Source organism: Stegodyphus dumicola, chromosome X1 (assembly GCF_044657685.1).
Source record: "Stegodyphus dumicola isolate Sdum_Otavi_A_Nest chromosome X1, ASM4465768v1".
In the NCBI taxonomy this organism is placed as follows: Eukaryota; Metazoa; Arthropoda; class Arachnida; order Araneae; family Eresidae; genus Stegodyphus; species Stegodyphus dumicola.
The window spans coordinates 197,730,959-197,751,470 of record NC_140780.1 but is presented as its reverse complement, the minus strand read 5'-3'; the positions used below and the strand labels follow the sequence as shown (position 1 = coordinate 197,751,470).

The 20,512-nt window shown below is 32.7% G+C and overlaps 1 long non-coding RNA gene across 1 annotated transcript in view; it reads right to left on the bottom strand.

The window, feature by feature from the left end:
- Positions 1-20,512, bottom strand: part of LOC118180843 (uncharacterized) — a 110,040-nt gene that overhangs the window by 57,607 nt on the left and 31,921 nt on the right. The window contains exon 3 of the long non-coding RNA XR_004756778.2: positions 18,473-18,557. This is a non-coding gene — a long non-coding RNA (uncharacterized LOC118180843). The remainder of the gene's footprint in view (positions 1-18,472; positions 18,558-20,512) is intronic.

Below are 20,512 nucleotides of genomic sequence, written 5' to 3'. Positions count from 1 at the left end.
CATAAAATATTGCACTGCAATGCTTAATGCACATAACATTTTTCATTTAATCACTTTTTACTGAGATCTTTATTACTGGGGTAAATACATACATTTTGTATTTCACTACAAAATTTCTGTTTCCATTTTAGTATCTTTCGATTTAACAAATAATTCAGCAAATTTTGTTTCAAGTGTTTCATTAAATCCCGATATTACTGTTTTATTCAGTATGAAATTTATAGTTTGATCATGATTACCTGCCTAAGAATAAATTATACGAAAAAATATCTCTTCAATGAGCAACCTAATATTTGCATTGTTGTAAAATGAGCGAATTTTATCTAACTAGCTACAAATTTTATAATTTCAATCTGGGAACAGATATTCTGAAATACTTTTAGTTATCTGAAACGAAAATAAAAATATGATTGATAAAATTCTTCTACTCCTCTTATTGGCACGACCGCGAGGGTGGCCTGCCATCGAATATAATTTTACTCAACTCTTCGGTTTGTAGGAAGTTTTCCAGCTGGTAAATTTAGTAACGTTAAAATGCCACTATCAATACAATCGAACCGTCCTCTGACTCGCTTCTTATTAGTTAAAATTAAACATTTTAAATATTAAAGAAGAATTCATTCGGGAAATATGAACAGCAAATTTCGTTCAGTTAATTTTAATTAAATGGTAGAGAATTAGAATAATAAAATTCCGTTTATTTTTTAGGAAAACTGTTGATAAAAAGGATTTGTTTTATTTAGTAGATAAGTACATAGATAAAGTTACTGTAGATAAAATATCTTCACTTATTGAGACATGTAAAACAATAAAACTTTACTTGTAAGCAAAACTAGCTACTAGCTTTCGGGTCTCATGCGATAGAATGAAAACTAAAACTAAAGCTGAAATAATAATTTGCGCAGCACGTGACGTGTTTATTGAACAGTAAATTTGTGCAATGCAGGTGTTTCCAACTTCCTCCAATTTCACCATTACAACTGCATATTTCGGCACCATTTTTCATACCGAACCTATTTCTTTTATTATACAAATTAGAACCTTTATTGCAAAAGAAATCACAAGACGTTCAGAATGCACAAAACAATAAAACATTTAAAAAATACAGCTTTACGTTAATTTTTTAGAAGAGCAAAATTGACATTATTATTAGTAAATTGTGAAAAGTCTGAAAATAATTTTTAAAGGTAGAAATAGTTGAAATGGAAGTTATTAAATCTCTGATGACAAGAGAGAAATTTCATATCTTTTATGTTAGAAAAAAAATTGAAATTTATAGTTAATAAATTTCAAATAATTTGCTTGTTTGAAGAAAAATTTTGGTTTTAACACTTTTTTAATTCTTTGCAGCATTTGAACTTTATTAATTATGAATTTTAATTTAAGTCTGATTTCATGTCTTTACTGATAATTTTTCAGCAGCTTAATGTGCAAAAATACTAGGCATATATAGGGTAATCTTAGGATAAAGTTACTATATAAATTCAGAGGAATTTTTTCTTATTTGAACGATGAATTTCTTAACAGATTTTTTTTTTTTATTATTATTATTATTTTTCTCCTAACGGGTGAAGTCTAATTACCCATATCTAAACATCCCTTCGCACTGAACAGATCATTAGTTTTCTTTCCAACCCTCCCTCCTATGTGAGCAAATTCCAAGCTTCAAAGATGTCAAGCTCAAGGAAGCGGGCAATCAAGTTGTATCCGGAATTTCTTCTTTCGGTTAAAAGAACTTAAATATATTGACTGTCAATTAGCTCCGTTCCTTTAAAGCATAGAAAAGCCAAAATAAATAACGCGAAATGTGCGTGGGGAGGGGATGTTAATCTGAACTGAAGGTATGACTAGATGGAAACACAAATGTCTCAAGTGAGCCCTGCAGGGAACCTAGTCCGCACAAGGGCTAAACTGAATACTTCTTTGAAAGCCCACTAATACGTATCGCCTTGCAGTAAAAGCAACCAATCCGTCACGGAAAAAAAAAATGAAGGAAGTCTTGGGGAAGTTTCTTTCAAGACCGGTATTTAGAGTACGACTACAAAAGTAAGACTACAAAACTTCAGACATGATTTTGCAAACGCATGAGCATGCACAAATTGCCATATAGGACCTACAAATGAGCTAATGAAAACTACTCTATTTCTCTACAACATAAAATTATAAAAAAAGAATGATTGGTGTAAATGGAAAAAAAGGGGGAACTGAATTCAAGAGTAGAGTATAAAACACGGAGTAATGCTGTCTTCAAAGTCATTCTTGATAATATCAGCTGTAAATTGAAAGCGATTTAATGAAAAATTAAAACAAAAACCAAGTTTGTAAGAAAACTTATAAACTACAGGGATTTCAGACATTTCCTAAAATTTAAGAATGGAAAAGTTTACAATTTTCTGTTTTGAGGTTATTATTTTCAAATAAATTTGGAACAGAAATTTATTTTTACTATTCAAAAATAAAAAATGTGTTTGTTACAGAATAACTGTAGGCGATAAGTATCTATGTAATTAATTTAGTTTTGATTGCGAATATTCTTTACATAGAAATTGTTAAACAAATTAAGAATTTTTTTTGGACTAATCTTTAATTATATAGCAGTTACCTGTCTTCGCAGCATCAAGAGTTATAAAACAGCATTTTTATAACTCTTGATGCTATGATGCTGTTGATGATGATGCTCTTTTTGATGCTTTGACTCTTGATGCTAATAAAAAATTACCTTTTAAACTCAATGCATGCATGAAACTGTCCGATGGAACACTAGATATATATAAATATGGACGATTAATTTCTTTAAGTAGTATCAACTTCGCTTTTTTAATAGCGAAATTGCGCATAAAATACATAGGCGCAAGGATGCTAGTTAAAAATGCCATCTTTTGCTAATCAGGGCGATACGCAAATTAGGTGAATACTTCCTTTTAAGTTCAAACTACAGGTTCGGAGGTGAAGAATGATATTTCAAACATTTTGTTTTGATGAAAAGTGTTTTCAACTCAAGAAAAAAATTTCAATAACTATAAACAGGAAATTGCCACTTGGCAAAAGCACCTCATAAAGTAAAATGTAAAGTTTAGAAAACTTAAAATAACGAAAGTAGTATAACATTGAGCAATGTTTTCAAATGAAAAAGCATAATAATAATTGTAATAAAGGCTCTCATCTCTCGCTTTTCGAATGTAAGATTGCATAATGAATTTAAGATCACATTATAGAGATAAGAAAAATGTTCTCATTAAGATAAATTTCTAAATAACACTTCAGTTATTGCTTGTCTACATTAAATAATGAAGACAGAACACTCCAATTATTCAGTTATTTATGAGGCTAGAAAAAATTCAGAAAAAAGAAAATGTATGATTTAAATGATGGAATTCTATTCTGACTGAGAGGATATAAATTGCTTCTGAAGAAAAGTCTGAACTCATAGAAAAGAGAAGGTTTATATGTAAATAAGTTAGACTAATTTGCTGAAACTTCATACAAGACATAAGGGAAATTTTAAGAAAAAAATATAGTTTCAATATATGATTTTGAAACAAATTTTTGTGAAAGTATGTCAGTGTTATAGTTCAAAAAGTGTATTTCTTATCTAACGAATCCCTAGAACTTAAGAAAACCCTGAAATGAAACTGAAGCAGTAATCCTTACGCTCTCGCAATAGCGTAAGGATTACTGCTTCCGTATAGCGTAAGGATTACATCCATGTTTTAAACATTCCTGCGTAATTCTTCTTTGCATGAAAATTAGTCTTCCTAAAATCTCAGATAATTTTCCCTACACAAATTTAGTTCTTCGTAATTTTCTGCTATGTATTCAAATATAGATATGTACTTTTATGTTCTAGAAAGAAGAAGAAACCGAGAGGCAATTACCAATATTTTAAGGCTTGACCATGCTTTTCATTAAATACTCCTCTTAGAACATGCCATATATACAAACATACCTCGGGAGAAACTGCAAATGTTTAGCATTCTTATTCATTCAGCAGATGAAAAGTATATGTCACACGACAGTGAACAGCAAACAGATAAAAAAATAATAATCACTTTTTAAACCTCTCTGTAGAGAAAGAGGAATATTGTTGTCCTGATTAAATTAGTAGTAGTTGCTAGTCCTCTTTTTTAGCCTAAAGGAGCATTAGCTCAAAGGAGCAAAGGGCTATTAACTTCGTTTTGGCATTTTGCGTCGATTCACTTTTCAAACTGTTGCCACCAAATATTACAGCCTATTATATTTAGAGAAATTAAATAATTAAAAATATGCATAAATATATAGTATATGTTTCTTTCATTGTGATAAAACAACGGCACCTAGAGCCATCAAATTTTGAATAACGTAATCCTCCTCCGAATATGGGCATTTTGAAATCCAAATGTGAAATTTGGAATTTGTTTTATTATCGATTTCATATTTTGTAACACTTTAACAAATTTTTGATTAAGAAAATCAACGCTTTCAAAGCGAGCAATGGCAACACTGTACGAAAAAAAAATATCTTACTTTTTATTTTTATCTTGTATTGGAAATTCTAAAGATATGCTCATTTAAAAATTATTTTGCGATTTTGCTGTTAACTTGAATTTTATGCTTTAAGTGCGAATAATATGATATTTAATAAATAAAGGTAACACAGAAAACGTCAAAAAAACGCCCCTTTAGGCGTAAAGTAAAATATGAAAGTTTTCAGTTTTTTTTTTTTCTTTTTTTTCTTTCTTTTCTTTTTCCGAAATAATGTAAATGTTATGGGAGAGGACCGCAATTTTTGGGGAAGTAAAAGCTTAACTAAAACATTAACAAGAACTTCAGAACCCGCATTTAAATAAACTAGGTATCAAAAAGAAATCTTTGTGGTTTTGAAGGAAGAAAATCCTAAAAAACAAAATCAATTTTAAATGTCAATAACTGCATTGCATGCTACTTTTTTTATTGTTTACGATAAAATTTACCTTTTTTTCTTTCGGGGAAGGGATAAGCCATATTTACCTAATTACAACGCATAAGAAGGAGGAAGATTACCTCATTCAGTATGGCTTCTTTTCTATTCGTGGGTTCAATAATATCTCTTTTATCTTTCAATCTAGACACAGAATACATAATAAAGGCATTTAGAAATGAATGAAAGCTTTCACGAGTGTTTTTATAGCAAAATTTTTCTGGTATTTTAAGATAATAGTCGTTGACTCGCACCCACATTCTTTCTTAGATTTATGATTGGCACAATGGGAGAGGAAAATGCATACTAGGTGAGTTACGATGCAGGATAATCAAATTCGAATTTAATTTCCGTTTGGATTCTAAGGCTCTTCATTGTTCCGCGTAGACTGCATAGAGTCATAAAAATTCATGCATATGCAAAGACAATGTGGAATTAGAAATATTACCTTAGTCGTTACCATTGAAAACATTTCGCAATATCATCGCGAAGACATAGCTAACAAAACTTCCTCTTCCTAATTAAACGTTAACTTTTTAGAAGTTGTGTAAATGATACTATTTTTTATGCCACTTTATGAGTTATACGAGATTTTCAGCGAAATGTTTTTAACATTAAACTCCCATGTTTGACAACTGCATTTTTATTCCTGTGATTGGATGTTACGATTCTTGTTTATACAGCTTCATTTCGCTTGCGTTTATTTTATGTTACTTGTTTTGTATGCAATAATACGGAAAAAAAATCTTTAAAGTTAGTATCCAAAAAGGGAAACTGATTTCTGATTGTAATATTATTAGTGTGATTTTTTAATTAATCATTTTGCATTCTATAAATAATTCCTATTTATTCCCACGCTCTTCTCCCCCCCTACGATTGCATGGATAATAATGCAGGGTAATTCAAAATATATTTTAAACAACTATTAAATTTTCATCCTTTAGTGGAGGCTTACCAAAGTATTTAAATTCTAACAGCAATTTGGAAAAAAAAAAAAAAAAAAAAAAAAAAAGTCTCCTCTCCCCCCACCAAATTCTTCTTTTATTGAAATAGTTGGCGAGTTTTCTATTTTCTGAAATTCGCTTTCAGCATTCGCCTTTTTTTTTTTTTTTTTTTTTTTTTTTTGGTTTTGTTTCACTTTTTCAGTCTCACATTTTCGTTATTTATCTGATTATTTTAAATAACGTAACTTTCTTCATAAAATCATTTTTCATTAGAAACTATTCAAAGTTTGAAATTGTAAAATAATTTGAATTACTGTTATCGATAAATATGCAATGGTTGACTTCAATACAGCCTGAATACTGTATTTCTTAAATATACTTATATGTTTAAGTGCTACATGCATTCCTATAACTGTAGTTTGGAATGAGACTTATTTGTGTACTGGATAGCATTGTATAGGTAATCTAGAAATCTTTATTGTTGTTATAACTCGTCCTATCTTCTAAAGATTTTTTTTACGTTTAACTTAGAGACTATAACTGCAATCTTTGTTTATTTCCCAACTTCTAAAGATTCCTAATAAGTATTGAAACTGAAAATACACTCTTTTGCAAAAAACTTCGAAGCACCAAGAAGGACTTTTGCGATCGTGACGAAGTTTGGTATGCAAAAACATCTTGATCGAACATGCAAATGACCAAAGTTTCAAGGCAAATGAACAGGAATTGCGATTGTGGTGCGCATTTCTAGTGCGCAATTCGCAAAGTATAAAACCAATAACAGAGACGGAAAATTTATCTTTTTTTGTTGCTGCCATTGTAATTCCGTAAAGAAGCAACTAAAAATGTATGCCATTACGACAATATCGAAGACCTTACAGACAACTAAACGACTTGAACGGGAACTAAACGGGAACGTGGTTGCATTGTAGGATTGAGTGAAGCTGGGTGGTCATACAGAGCAATAGGCCGCCACCTGCAGCGTGCAGACAGTGCTGTGCAAAAATGCAATACTTGCTAGAAGAAAATTGCCGACGAAATGAAGGCTCTGAAAGATAAAGGAGCACAAATGCGAGGCAAGATAAGATGATTGTTCGCCAAGCCCGAATCGCCCCCAATGGTATCATTGTCGACTATTCAACGCACTACAACCACGTCTATAACTCCCGCGGTACCGTCCACCATCTCATCTATATGTTCAGCGGCATCGTATAGTGTTCAGCGATGAATCCCGCTTCACTCTTGAAGCAACCACCGTGTTCGCGTCTAGAGAGAACGGGGCCAGCGGTCCCAATCAGTCTTTGTTTTACAAAGGCATATAGTCATAACCCATGATGTGATGATATGGGACGCTATTTCTTATGACAGCAGGTCATCTTTAGTCATCCTCCGTACATCTTTAACAGCTCAACGATATGTTGATACCATCCTGCGGCCGGTTGCATTACCCTTCATGGCACGTCATCCTGGAGCCATTTTACTACAAGATAATGCCAGGCCACATACCGCTCGCATATCTCTGGACTGTCTCCGTGCGGTTGATACTCTTCCTTAGCCAGCAAGGTCACCAGACCTTTCACCAATCGAGCATGTCTGGGGCATGGTAAGCCGCCAGTTTCGGGCACCACAAAATATCGCAGATATGGAGCGACAACTGATGATGAATGCCTGGCAGAATGTGTCGCAGGATGACATTAGGAACCTCTACCACTCCTTGCCTCAACGAATTCAAGCATGCATTGCCGCCAGGGGCGGTTCGACCAACTATTAGTTTGAACACTCAGTGGGTGATTGTGAGTCGTGAACAGGTACTATGACGTTGATTTTTTAATCATTTTATTATCTGTGCATGAGCTATACACATATTCAATTTCATCAAAAACAACCAGTTCCTTCATGGTGCTTCGATTTTTTTTTTTTTCAAAAGAATGTATTTTGTAAAGCATGTAAATTGTATAAATCAAAAATATAGACATATGTATATATGTAATGAAAGCACAAATTTTAGAAGCACTGAATTGGGAGTTAGTTCCACGCACTTTTACTGAAGAGTTTGCAAAATGAAGTACCATATTTGGATACTCGATGATATCTAACTTTAAGAACGATGAACTTGCAGATACTTTTCCCATTGGAGTTCTAGGCAGCAGGTAGAAAAATGTCATGATATAAAATGAACGAATCGGAGCTTGCTGGTGGCGTAATAGATGAGTAGCGAAGAAACTTGTCAAGGCAAACATGTCCGGATTCAAGATAACTTTATTATTGAGGAAAGCAAGTCAGGATTCTCAATATTTGGTTCACATACGGACGAGCGAGTTATGCGCTCTACATTTTTGTTAGATCAGCACATATTCCTTGAACAAAGAAGGTAGCCGCAAAGCTTCTGGCCAGGAGGAGAGCTTAAGCGAAAGTGACGCATCAGTTCATAGAAAGAAGAGAGGGAGTCAGTTTTTAGTTATGGTTAACAATTCGGTGATTGGTTAAGAGGCATCTGCATTAAGGGTTACGTAAGATCGCATGATTAATTTGAATGACGCAATTTAGACTTAAGCACTATTTTTTGGACAGACAGATGAAGTTCCCAAATGAAATAAAAAATATAAGAGGTTATAGCGAATTAAATTTAGAAGTTTGCTTTCATATTTTTTATCTTACATATATATATATATATATATATATATATATATATATTGTTGCGTGCGTACGGGCTCGTAATAGATTGAATGCACACAGAACCGATAATATCTCGATAAAATTTATTTTATCGAAAGAAACATCTTCAAACATATGTTTTGATAGACGAAGTTCTGGGACTTATATAAAAATATTCCTACAACTCTTCACAGTACCACAGAGGACAATCAGTATTACCCTTCAAACTACTAGAAACATTAAACGCAACAGAATGCAAAGCGCATCTAAAAGGCGAAGCTGTCACATATATCTCAATACTCCAAAGTCGTTCTGAGGTAGCAACAGGAAAACTGATACTCTCTGCGGCCTTATATAGTTTTTTCCCGGCCGCCGAGATATCTCTAGTACTTTCTGCTTCTCAAAATTACTGGAAGGAATATGAGAGCCGATACGGTTCCAGCTAATATAGGAATCAATTGTAGTTATTCAATTACAATATACATTACAGTTATACAGGGACTGGACCCAAATGCGCCCAAATGTTCTCCAGTTTTGGCTAATTCACAACAAGATATATAGATATAGAATTTCTTAATTTTTAAAATACTTTACTGAAAGTCCTTTTTCCATAAATTTTCGTAAGTCAGAATTTCTGATTAAACTGATCATACTGAAAATACATCATACTGATCATACATCATTGCATATACATCTTTATAGGTCCGTTCACAATCATTGTTGATTTTAAAATGCATTTCCCCAAATTAACGCACATATGTGCTTTTTGAAATTTTATTATCTCTTATATGAGAATTCTGTTTCGTAATACAAATTACGTTATCTGAAACCTTCAACAAAGACGTGTGTGTGTGTGTGTGTGTATGATTATGGCAAAGCCTCGAGGGCTATCTGCCTAAAGGGAGGGATGCCTTTCGTGGAGGACTTTCTAAGGGAAACTGGCTCGTATACACGTTACACATGGGGAAAACCACGAAAACGCCCATGCAGCCAGCCCGTTCGCGGGATTCGAACCTCGGGCCTTCAACAAAGAAACTCTTAATCTTTTATATCGTATAATTTTGCATTGTCATTTATCTTCCTGTCTTAAGTTGAGGAATTATACGAAAGGTATTTGTATCGTACGTTGCGTAAAATTTAAAGCTTATTTTGAACAATTAATCGAAACTGAGGTGCGTAACAATTCTTGTGAACACTTAGTAAATCTCCAATAAACTTAATAAAATTTCCTTGCCTTACTTCGGCAGATTATCATTGATATTTCCAGTAATAAAGCTCTTTATTCGGTGATCACTCCTTTATTGCACCCATAAAACAGTATCGAGGATCCTAATGTTCTTATTACTTATAAAGCAAAAAGTTCGTAAAGTGGGTATCGGGAATAATTTTAATGACCTTCTTGTTTCATTTTAATGTCTATTGTCGTAGCCAATAAAAGATTATACACGGCATAGCTGAAGTTAAAGATAGACGTCTTCGCAATGTCAATTAAGTTTAACTGAATTCATGACATTCCAAAAATAAGTACCTAATAAAGAGCGAAGGAGAAAAAATTTAAAAGCTTCCTTATCACTTAAAAAGGCGTTCAAGACGAGGAATCGTTAATGGATTCCGCGTTAATAAGTGTGATCGACATTTCTTTCTTTTAATCCAAGAAATAAATGAACGGCTGATTCTTGAAGCATATTTGAAAATTATGCTTGAATACGTAGACTTTTTATCGGCCTTATTAAGTTAAGTCGAAAGAAATATTAATTTAAGCTATACTATGGTTTAAAATATCATAACGTACCGTAAAGGATTATTGAAATAAACCATCAGTACTTACTAAATACAATCCTGCTAAGCTGGATTTTTTTTTTTTTTTTTTTTTTTTTTTTACCTTTCTGCTTAAATCAGTTGAAAATCTTACGCTGAATACAGTGGTTAATATTTGTTTTTGGACATTTGTGTTGTTGAATTCTATTTACATAGATATTGTACTAAATATTGAAACCTAGATTTCAAATTTTTTTTCCTAATACATTATTTTTTCTCTAGTTTAAACCTCTCTTGTTGGAAAATAAATATCATCAAATTATTCCTTGTAATAAAATAATTTATTCAAAAAGTTTTAATTAGTAACTCATATAATAATTCGAACACTCGAAAATTTTGTTCAAATGTTTTGATAGACGATGTTTCTTGTCATAATCTTTTGCTTTAAGTTGTAGTGTCTAAGAGGGTGAACTTCTGTCTGAAAACTGGAGTAGCAGGAAACTACACAAGAGAAGGGTTGAAGTACCCTTTATTAAATCTTTGAAAATTTACAATGCGTCAACTCGACGGTAACAAACTTCGCCGCTGCTTAGGCGGTAATTAAAAGTCAGATAATTGAAGCAAAAAGTTGAAATATTAACAAGTGATAGAACTAGCCTACAGGGCTCAGCGAGATCCCGTACCTTAAACCCCCTTCGAAGCTAGTGGCAGAAGATAAATGCAATTAAGCCACTTGAACCAGCAATAAGCAAACGTAACTACGGCAGAGGTGGCGACCAGAGCCTAACTCTCTCTTTCTCCTACCAAAGCTCGGATTTTAACTACTTCCTTCAATGTAGAAAATATGCATTTCTTCCCGTGCGCTACAACATATAACTATTCTGGCACTGACAATTAGGGGAATGAAGGCTTATAGAAAAATCTAAAACTTTAAATTGTTAGTTAAAATTAATATAAATCCCTACAAAGTGAAAATATATGACAAGAATTATCGTCTGCATTTGGAAATCACACCAAAATACATTGACATTTCTATATCTAATGTAAACATGACAAGCTGCTACAAATTAACTATACGTTCTGTTAATTATTCACCAATTTAAAGGATTAAAAGCATTCGAAATATCAAAAACTAGTTGATATAAATCGTTCATCTATTTTTGGCGTGATGAAACAGTGGGAATTGCGTGGAACTGTTGAAAATGCATCGAAATCTGGACCACATTCCAAGCTAACACCAAGGAAGCGGAGATTTATCTTATGAAAAAACAAACAAGACCGAAATTTAATGTTGTAAAACTTGCAAGGGATTTAAAAGAATGGCTTGTAATAAAAGTTACCCCTGAAACTGATAGAAGAGTCATTAGGTCACATAGATACAATAGAAAATTGTATCTATGTGATCAAGGACATTCTTCGTTAACAAGAATACAAGGGAAATTCGTCTAGCATTCGCAATTTCCAAGGTAAGCAAAGATTTATCGCCTTGAAACAATGTTATGTTTGTAGACTAGTCAAAATTTAATATATCGGTGCTTTGGACGAATTACTGCGCATCGAAAGCCGAATGCTATAAACTGTCGAATGCCGTACAAGATCTATATATGAACTGAGTTCTAAAAAACCTGTTGTCTTCCATTAAGCAGGTGGAGCCATAAAAGCTTTGGTATGTTTCGCTTCCTCTGAGATGGGAAGTTTAGGTTTTTATAGAAAATAATACGGTCAGTATAAAAATGATTGCATTCAATTCCCTTAAATTTCTCTTTGCAATTTTCCTTTAAAATTATAGTTCTCAGCAAACGTATAATTTAAGTTTTAATCACGTGTAACGAAGAATGTTGTGATAACTATGAACGTTATTCATTTAATTTATTTTTAGTGCATTTACCTAAAAACCGCGTAACTTAAAAAGTCTTTTATAGACATTTTATTCTACATAATTTATGTGGTATTTTGTAGATATAATTAAATAATTCCTGGTACTCCTGCTCTGTTTCTTTGAAAGTAGGTTCTTACTATACAAAAATTTTAAACTTTCTTAAGACACACTGAATATTCTTTTTCTCAGATATAAAGCCAAACGTTTTCTTCTGTTTTCAAATTCTTTTTTATCTGGTTATAACTGTCGGCTAATTTTAAATAAACTGAAAACGAAATAAAACTCACTGATCTTAGTTGATCTCAATGATCAACGTTACAATAACTTATTTCGCAAATGAAAAAGAACAAGATAATTTGAAAATAGATATTTTTAACCCATATGCGCTCCTCAGTGAAGAATCACTGTTCCAGATAAGAAAAATAATTTTAAATAACCTGTCAGTTTTCCAGAAATGATACATAAAAAATAAGAGCTTAGTTTTTCTGCACAACTAATCCGAGAGTTAACGCATGAAAATAAAATCTAGACTTAAATTCGTGAATTAATTGTTTAGAGAAAAACTAGATACATCAGATGCGTTTCGTTTCTTTCAATGCACGATAAAATTACATATATAGTGTAGTATAATTGAGCCATTCAGTCAGATATTAACAGAAACAGATTTATTTGCATTTTGTGTGTTATTTCGGCAGTAAGAATGCATCGCACATTTTGAAACTGGTTAAAATTTGTATTCATATAATGTGATATAAAACATTAAATTAATAAATTGTAACCGAGCGTGAAGCGGCATGATTTCTGTTTCGAATTATAATTATGTTTGAGAAATAAAATGACCAATTGTTATAATGCAAGCAGCATTTAAGAAACCAAACCGCTCCGCTGGCTGTGCCTGACTAAGTATATGCTTTATTTTAGTATATTTCTTATTACAACTTTCTTAAAATTTGCATGCTCAGTTTTTGCATAGGCTCATTAAATTTACGCATTCCTCCTTCTGCCGGCAACTATCAAAACACTGGAATTTGTTTCGCAAACAAATTAGTTCTGTAGAGCTATAATGTTTATAAAATTTGGAACAAAATGCTTCTTAGTATTTATAGACATTTTTTCCAATAAAACTAATTTATTTGAATTCGAGATAGGTATACTTCTAACATAAAAGTATTGTCTAAAATTAAAAATAATACTGAATTTAAACAATAATAAAAGCATCAGTCTGAAACTTAAAATGTCAGAAGAAAGAAACTGTCAGCTTGAAATTACCTGCAGATTGAAATTTAGCTGCAATCGTTTATGCCTACACAAATGCTAAATTGGTATGGAATGCTTTAAAAAGATTCCAAAGCACTATAATACGTAATAATGCATTAACCGAAAATCTAATCAAAATCTTTTTAAAAACGGAAGTTCAGAATGTCAATCAACTGCTGCTATGTCTACATTTGCAGTTTAAACGCACCTGAGTAGATTTACGTTTTATGTGTTATGCGAATTTACATCAGATAACAGTAATTGAAATCATTATTTGTCTATCGAACGTCGTAATGAAATTGTCTAAATGTTAAGTCAATTAATTAGGCTCTTTTAGGTAAGTTTATTTGTTTAGAGCAGAAATTGTTTTTTAAGGCTAAATTACAAAGGGAATTAAGAAAAATAATAGCACTCTGGTTTCTGGTTGGATTTAGAGCTTGAGATTAAGTGAGTTATGCTCAGCAATTTCATCTGTTGTGTGATTATACTGCAAACCAATTTTATTCAAAACAATATTGGTTATACCGTGAGAATGGAGGTATAAATAAACGGTACGCAAAACCCATCTTTAAGCTATTTGCCACGGCATCTATATTTGTTAATAATGTCGTCCCAAGGAAACTCGTTCTAAGGATGTCCAAGTCTGAGCTCACATAATTCGTACATAATTGAAAAAAGAAATCTGACGATCACATTGTCTTTAATAAACCGTCTGTCGTTTTGACAAAGACGTTGTGGTTTGATCATTTACTTTAATCCTCGTTTCACCGAGAGCAGTACATGGTCTTAAACCCGAAATTTAGTGTTAAATTATTGATGAATCAGATAGGGGATTAGAGAGAAAACGTGCGACAAATTGCCTCCACGGCAATTTCCTTATCGCTTTTGAATATGCAGAGTACGCTATACCTTTAATGGGGGATTAAGTTGTCAGTGGGACAAATTCATGGCTAAGGGTGTGTCTCTATGCATAGAAACAATCTAATATCGCCTTAGTTGAGGCACCAGGTGTGATTCGCCTTGTCGATGAAGGGTGTTAAGGAGAAACCTCGAATGTAGATTTAACGGGAAGTCTAGATTCTTGACTTTAATCTATACTCAGACATGACATTTTGAGAAATCTTGGTAAAGTTTCAATAAAAAACTCTTCATTATGAAAGTTGGATCTTGCTACTGAAACCAGAATTATGCTACTGAAACCAGGATCGGTTCTTTCACAGCAATTCTACAAACATTTCAAATCCCTATGACAGACTTGCAATAAATGTTTCAGATTTTTCTCTAAGAATCATTCTAGGAATTCGACATGCATCAGCAATTTTAAAAACTGTTGTTTTGAAATAATTTGGGAAGTAATTAAATACACTACCTTGAAGAGTTCTTTTAAAGTATCTTTAGCTAATAACTGCCTCTGAATTAAAATGCATTAATTAAAAGTTACACATATTAGTTCTTTCTTTCACGTCTGTGCACTATGGATAAGAAAACATGCACATTATTATCAAGGCATTAGAAAAGTACAAAATAAGAAACCACAAAATTAAAAGTATTATGGCTGCCTAAAAGAACTGTGGGGTGATCCAAAGTGTTAGACTGTTGATGACTGGAAGGGAGAAGCAACGGAATGGAATACTTGTACTAACTATAGTTTATATTACTGTAGTTTTTTACTTTAAAATAGGCACTTCAAGGTCATAGCGATTCTCTCCTTTTTTACGATCGCAACGTGTTTAGGATTCATCAACGGGTTATCCAAGTTTTTTTCATTAGATGAATTAGATGTTGCGAATCTTATGCCACATACGTAAAATCAAAACACGTTTAATTAATAAACTTTGTCTGTGTCATGTTTTATGTATTATATGATATCTTTTCCCCGTCACGAATTTTACAATTTTTATAATAAACACATGTGTTAAACACACAGCCAAGCCAAGAGTAGAATGAATGACGCACTTACAACTTAAAAATATGAAACAGGGGAGAAAATTGAAATGTAATAGCTTAAATACCTATTAATTTAAAAGCGCTAAGTTTATTCAGGATGAGCAATTCTGAAATTTGCATAAGGTGTTTAAATCTTTAGCACGGCTTTTCACTACGTATGCTTTTATTAAGTAATTATTTAATAATGATGTTTACATGTATGTAACTATTACTTACATATTACTTTACTATGACTGACGAAGAAGATCGACATATTTCCGCAAATTTCTTCATTTCGTGATTATATAACACCATGTTTTACATTCCTTTTAATTCCAACGCAACTTTTATAATTAAGCTTTTGACCGTTATCAACATCTGATCTTTTTTTAAAACCTTCGAACGGATGTAATAAAACTTTCCGATCAACATGATCTGCAAAAACCAGTGGCTGATTATAGAAGTTTGAATTACAGTTTACCGCAAAAAAATAGCATAAGTAACCTTCAGGAGAATTCAGCTTTTCGCTACCCCAATCGAATTTTAGCGGAACTATTAGAAAGCAGACCTCATGAATGAATGTCGTATCTTTGCGACAATAACATTTCATAGCGATGCCTAAGTGCGGTATTTAACTGCAAATTCTCGCTTTTAAAGATGTTATCGCTGTTATGTAAAACTCTATATCTTCGTTCTACTGGAAATTGAAGGATGCTACTGATTGCCTCCGGATCGATATCGGGCTGTCTTCCGCGTCTGGTAATTAGTCCCTCTACATTGGCAAATATAATGGCTCAATAAAATCGCTAAGTGCAGGTGAATTTTGTAGAATATAGGACCTGTTTACTGATTTTATTCTGCCACGTTTTATTACAGTTCCGCTGGGGTAGAAAATCGATTTTGTTCTAAAGGCGTAGTCCTTTCCTTCCATTACCTAATACTAAAACAAGTTCATTTTGTCATTTTGAATTTTACATTTTGCTAATGTATACGATTCGGATAAATTTCCAATCTATAAATGGATGATTTCAAATCGAATTTTTGCCAACAGTGAAAAAAATCAGAAAGCTTAGATTTTTCTTCTTATAATTATTAAAAGAGTAAGAGTTTCTATATACGAAATAAGTAGCTGGTTACTGTATAAATGCAGCTGTTACACGGAAGCACTATATTTGAGTTTCACTTGTAAAGTCATTAGATTATTTTGAAGCAGGAGACACGAAAAATGTGCAATGCCCTCGCCGGAACTCGAACGCTGGACCTCACGAACACGTTCGAGTATGCTTCCAATTACACCACGGAGGCATGAGGAAAGGAGGGAAAAAATATCTTATACACTAACTAAATTCGATTTTATTTCCTATCTTTACAATGTCTCATTTCGTCAGGGGCTCACTCATTCCAGTAATTAATGCAGATTTAAGTGGTAAGCAGTTTAATATATATATATATATATATATATATATATATATATATATATATATATATATATATATATATATATTGGTCCAATGGCAGATTGTGAACAATTACAAATGTAACCCAGTCCATTAATCTATACAAGGCCGGATGTGGTGGTCTCTTTATTATGGAGGCACCTAATAAGTGGGCCACCATCGCTTTTCCTGTGAAGAGACGGACAGTTACAACCTTGCCTTCTCTGGGATTCGAACCCAGGCCCATCGGCATCGCAGTCGGCATCGGCATCGCGACTGGGCTGTTTTATGTAAAGTTAGGGGAATAGTTTCGCAACCATATGAGAGTTTTGCATTAAAGCCGGCTGTCTGCCGCCCAGTTTGTCACTTGGCGAGTAGCTTCTGCCTCGCGCAAGAGTAAAATCTCAAGATAGACTTTATGGTTATTCAGATTTTGAGTAGCTGCTAGTGATTTGTATACCTTCAGCCTCTATTAGATATTGCACTTACAAGCAGTTTAAAGGAAACTTTTGTGTTCTCAGCCAGATTCAGGTGACTGGTAATTTTGAGGTATAATTTTTTAATTTAACCTTCACAAGTGGTGAGGTGGAATAAATTGAAATTTCAAGCAATGTCAGTGTCTATGTGCTAGTAAAGCTTATTAAATTTGTGGTGAAAACTCGCCCGGGAACTTCACGTAACACCTGGGTAAACTGTTTTTGAGTTAGTTAAGATTAAATTAAGCCTCAGACAAGTGTTACAATATTATTGCAAATGAAGTTCATAAAAAAGAAATTTATGGATTATATTAAACGTGGATTACCTTCAGTTCAAGGCACAGGAAAATCAAAGTTTCAGAAAACAAATTTCACACAAATAATAATAATAATAATAAAATTATTTAATAGTCAATAGACACGGACTTTAACCCTTTCACTGCCAATGGGTGTATATGTCATTTATTTGGCCTGCTGGGATATACATATCCTTTTAAAAAAATTCTAAAGTATGTGTTTTATATATATATATAAGATTTCTTTAAACCAGTTGAATATAACACTAAAATTTATAGTTTAACACAAAAAATTACAAGCATGTGTAAAAAAAATGAGTAGTGAAAGGGTTAAGTAAGCTAACGGCACTTTTTTATTTTTAAAATAGCTGTTAAATGCCGAACATTTAACACTTAAAAAATGTAAACATGCAAAAAAGTTAAACATAAATGCAAAGTATTTTCATGTGAACTCTTCCTAAAATACCATGGTAGCTATGTTACCCCATGTCTTATAACATAAAAAAATCGAGTTGAATGAAACTTTTTATAATAATACAAAGATACAGAATTTTAAAACTGCTTGAGGAGTATTTGAGGAATGGGATAAGGTCCTTTATAACTTGCTTAGAAACGCTTTAATCTTCAACATTTTTAGTCTTTCATATTTTCTAACTGAACTGCGGAACTAGCAAATTTTGATAAGTTTAAAATTTAATTGACCGTAGCTTTAATAAATTTGGAGCTATTCACCTAAAGCTCAGATTTGTTGACAAAAAGTGTGATTTTCAGTGAGCTTGAGTATGCTTGCGTGAGATTTCATGTTAGTAATACACATATTAAAAGAGTAGTGAATCTGTGTAAATCAAATAAAACTAGTAAATTGTGAAGACTGTTTCACATATTGCAATAGAATTAACCCATACTTACTTCGCTGATGACAGCCTTGCCTTGTATTTTTTCCTCCTTATATGTGTCCTCCATTTGATAAACCATTGAAGCAATCTGAATCGACCTGTAATGTTAAATGATATTTATAAAAAATTGTATTGAAGTTCACAGAATTCATATTTACTGTAGCCTTATCAGAACGTTAATTTTTATAACAATACTTAAAAAGAGTTAAACATGCATTTAAGCCCAAAATCAAAGCTTATAATTAGAGGTAAGAGTAAAAAGTAAATTGAAAATCGATGAAAGAATACAGGGAAAGATTTTATAAAGATGAATCATTATGACATGACTCGAAAAAGAAATTAAATCATTAATTAAAAAAGTGCTCTTTTTCATGCAGTTATTTCATCCGAGGTACCCAACTGCTGCAATTATCATTTACTTTTTTTATAATAATCGTTTATTTTTTTCTGCTTTGCATCTGCATTAGTAAATTAATATCCTGGGCGCAAAGCATACTACAAGAGCGAGCAAATGCTGAAGGAAAAAGCTCGATTAAGATATCAAACCGTTATAGCTCGTAATTACGGAGTTAGTGATTATATTTTGTTTCTAAATCACCCCACTGAAGCATAGTTTCTGATATAAAAAGCTGCAGTGCGTTCCTATTCAGACAGCTGTAGAAAACCAAGCCATAAAGCATTAATCATAGCACAAATGGGGATAGAAATTAACATGGATGAAAAGCGAAAACAAAATTGCAAACTGTCCAAAGCGAAAATGTTTTGATTTTCTTTTTTTAATGGCACCGAAAATTTTGAGCGCTCGTATAACTTTGATTTGATAGTTTTATAAATGTCATATAAAAAATATCAGCGCTAAATTGTCCATGTTGGAATAGCTAGTTTGCGTGACTTACCACGGGAGGAAGGGGGAACTAGACGCCGGACAACGATTATGAAAATCCTACTCATTCTTCCTTAATAACTGCAATTATAATGGAACTGCTCTAAAGACTTGCAGAACGTGCGCCGGATTGAAATTAGTTTCTTTTTTGTTTTATTGCTGGTATCATTACTGATCATAGTTTATCAAAGCTAGCAGTTCCAAAATTAACGAATATTACAACTCCAAATTTTGCAAGTGATTCAAACTGATTGAAAAACTTATTATCGAATTGCCTACTCGACACGTCGAATCTTTGGATAACTCTATCAAAATAACAGTAGGGATTTTTAAAGTTAAGTAGATTACTTCAACTAACTTCTGAAATTGCGGAATATCCTCGATCATAGATCCTAATATTCGTTAAGGATTCGTGTTGAAAGAAAAGTTATAAAGAAAGTTTTCTTACACAGTTTCTTTCTAAATCCCATTAAAAAAATTTTAATAGATTTCCTTGGCCAATTGTTTCATTTGGCAACACAGTTGTTCATGATTCTTTTTGTTCTATTTCCTCTATTTTATGTTAATTAACTCATTTTTATGATTTGGATCTTTGCTATAAATTCTCCTTTTCGTAGCCCTCACAAGACTGGAATAATTCACGCCTATTTAAGGCGAAGGTTTTGAAAGGTTTAAATACAGAGCTTCTGGCAGCGACGCTTGTAGCTATACTTCATTTAATATTCCGGCATTAGCCATTTTCTAGCTGAAGTTAAATCGCATCATTAGAGTTTAAGCCAGCTTAGTTAAACCAAACTGTGTAGACTCAGGCTACGAATCCATTTTAAATTGTGAAGTCAATTTATTGTTATTACCTAGACAGGGTAGTGGTTAGTGACGCTGACTAACATACTGAAGTTCCGAGTTTGATTCTCCGAGAAGGCATGAATGTTTGCATAGTGTCTCTGTGGTTAGGGAAAACTCAAAACACACGATGAACAGAAAGTCCTCTCGAGGGCGTGGGATAGGGAAAGAGGAGCAAGAGATCCTAGGACAGCTTCCTGGTGTTTTCTCCTTAAAACTGATGAGAAGTTTTAGAATTAGCAAAGGGCGTCAATATGTAATACACCTACGGGAATGCACATGTACTGCCCTTGCTTCAACCTTGTTATTTGAATACCCATTTAAGTG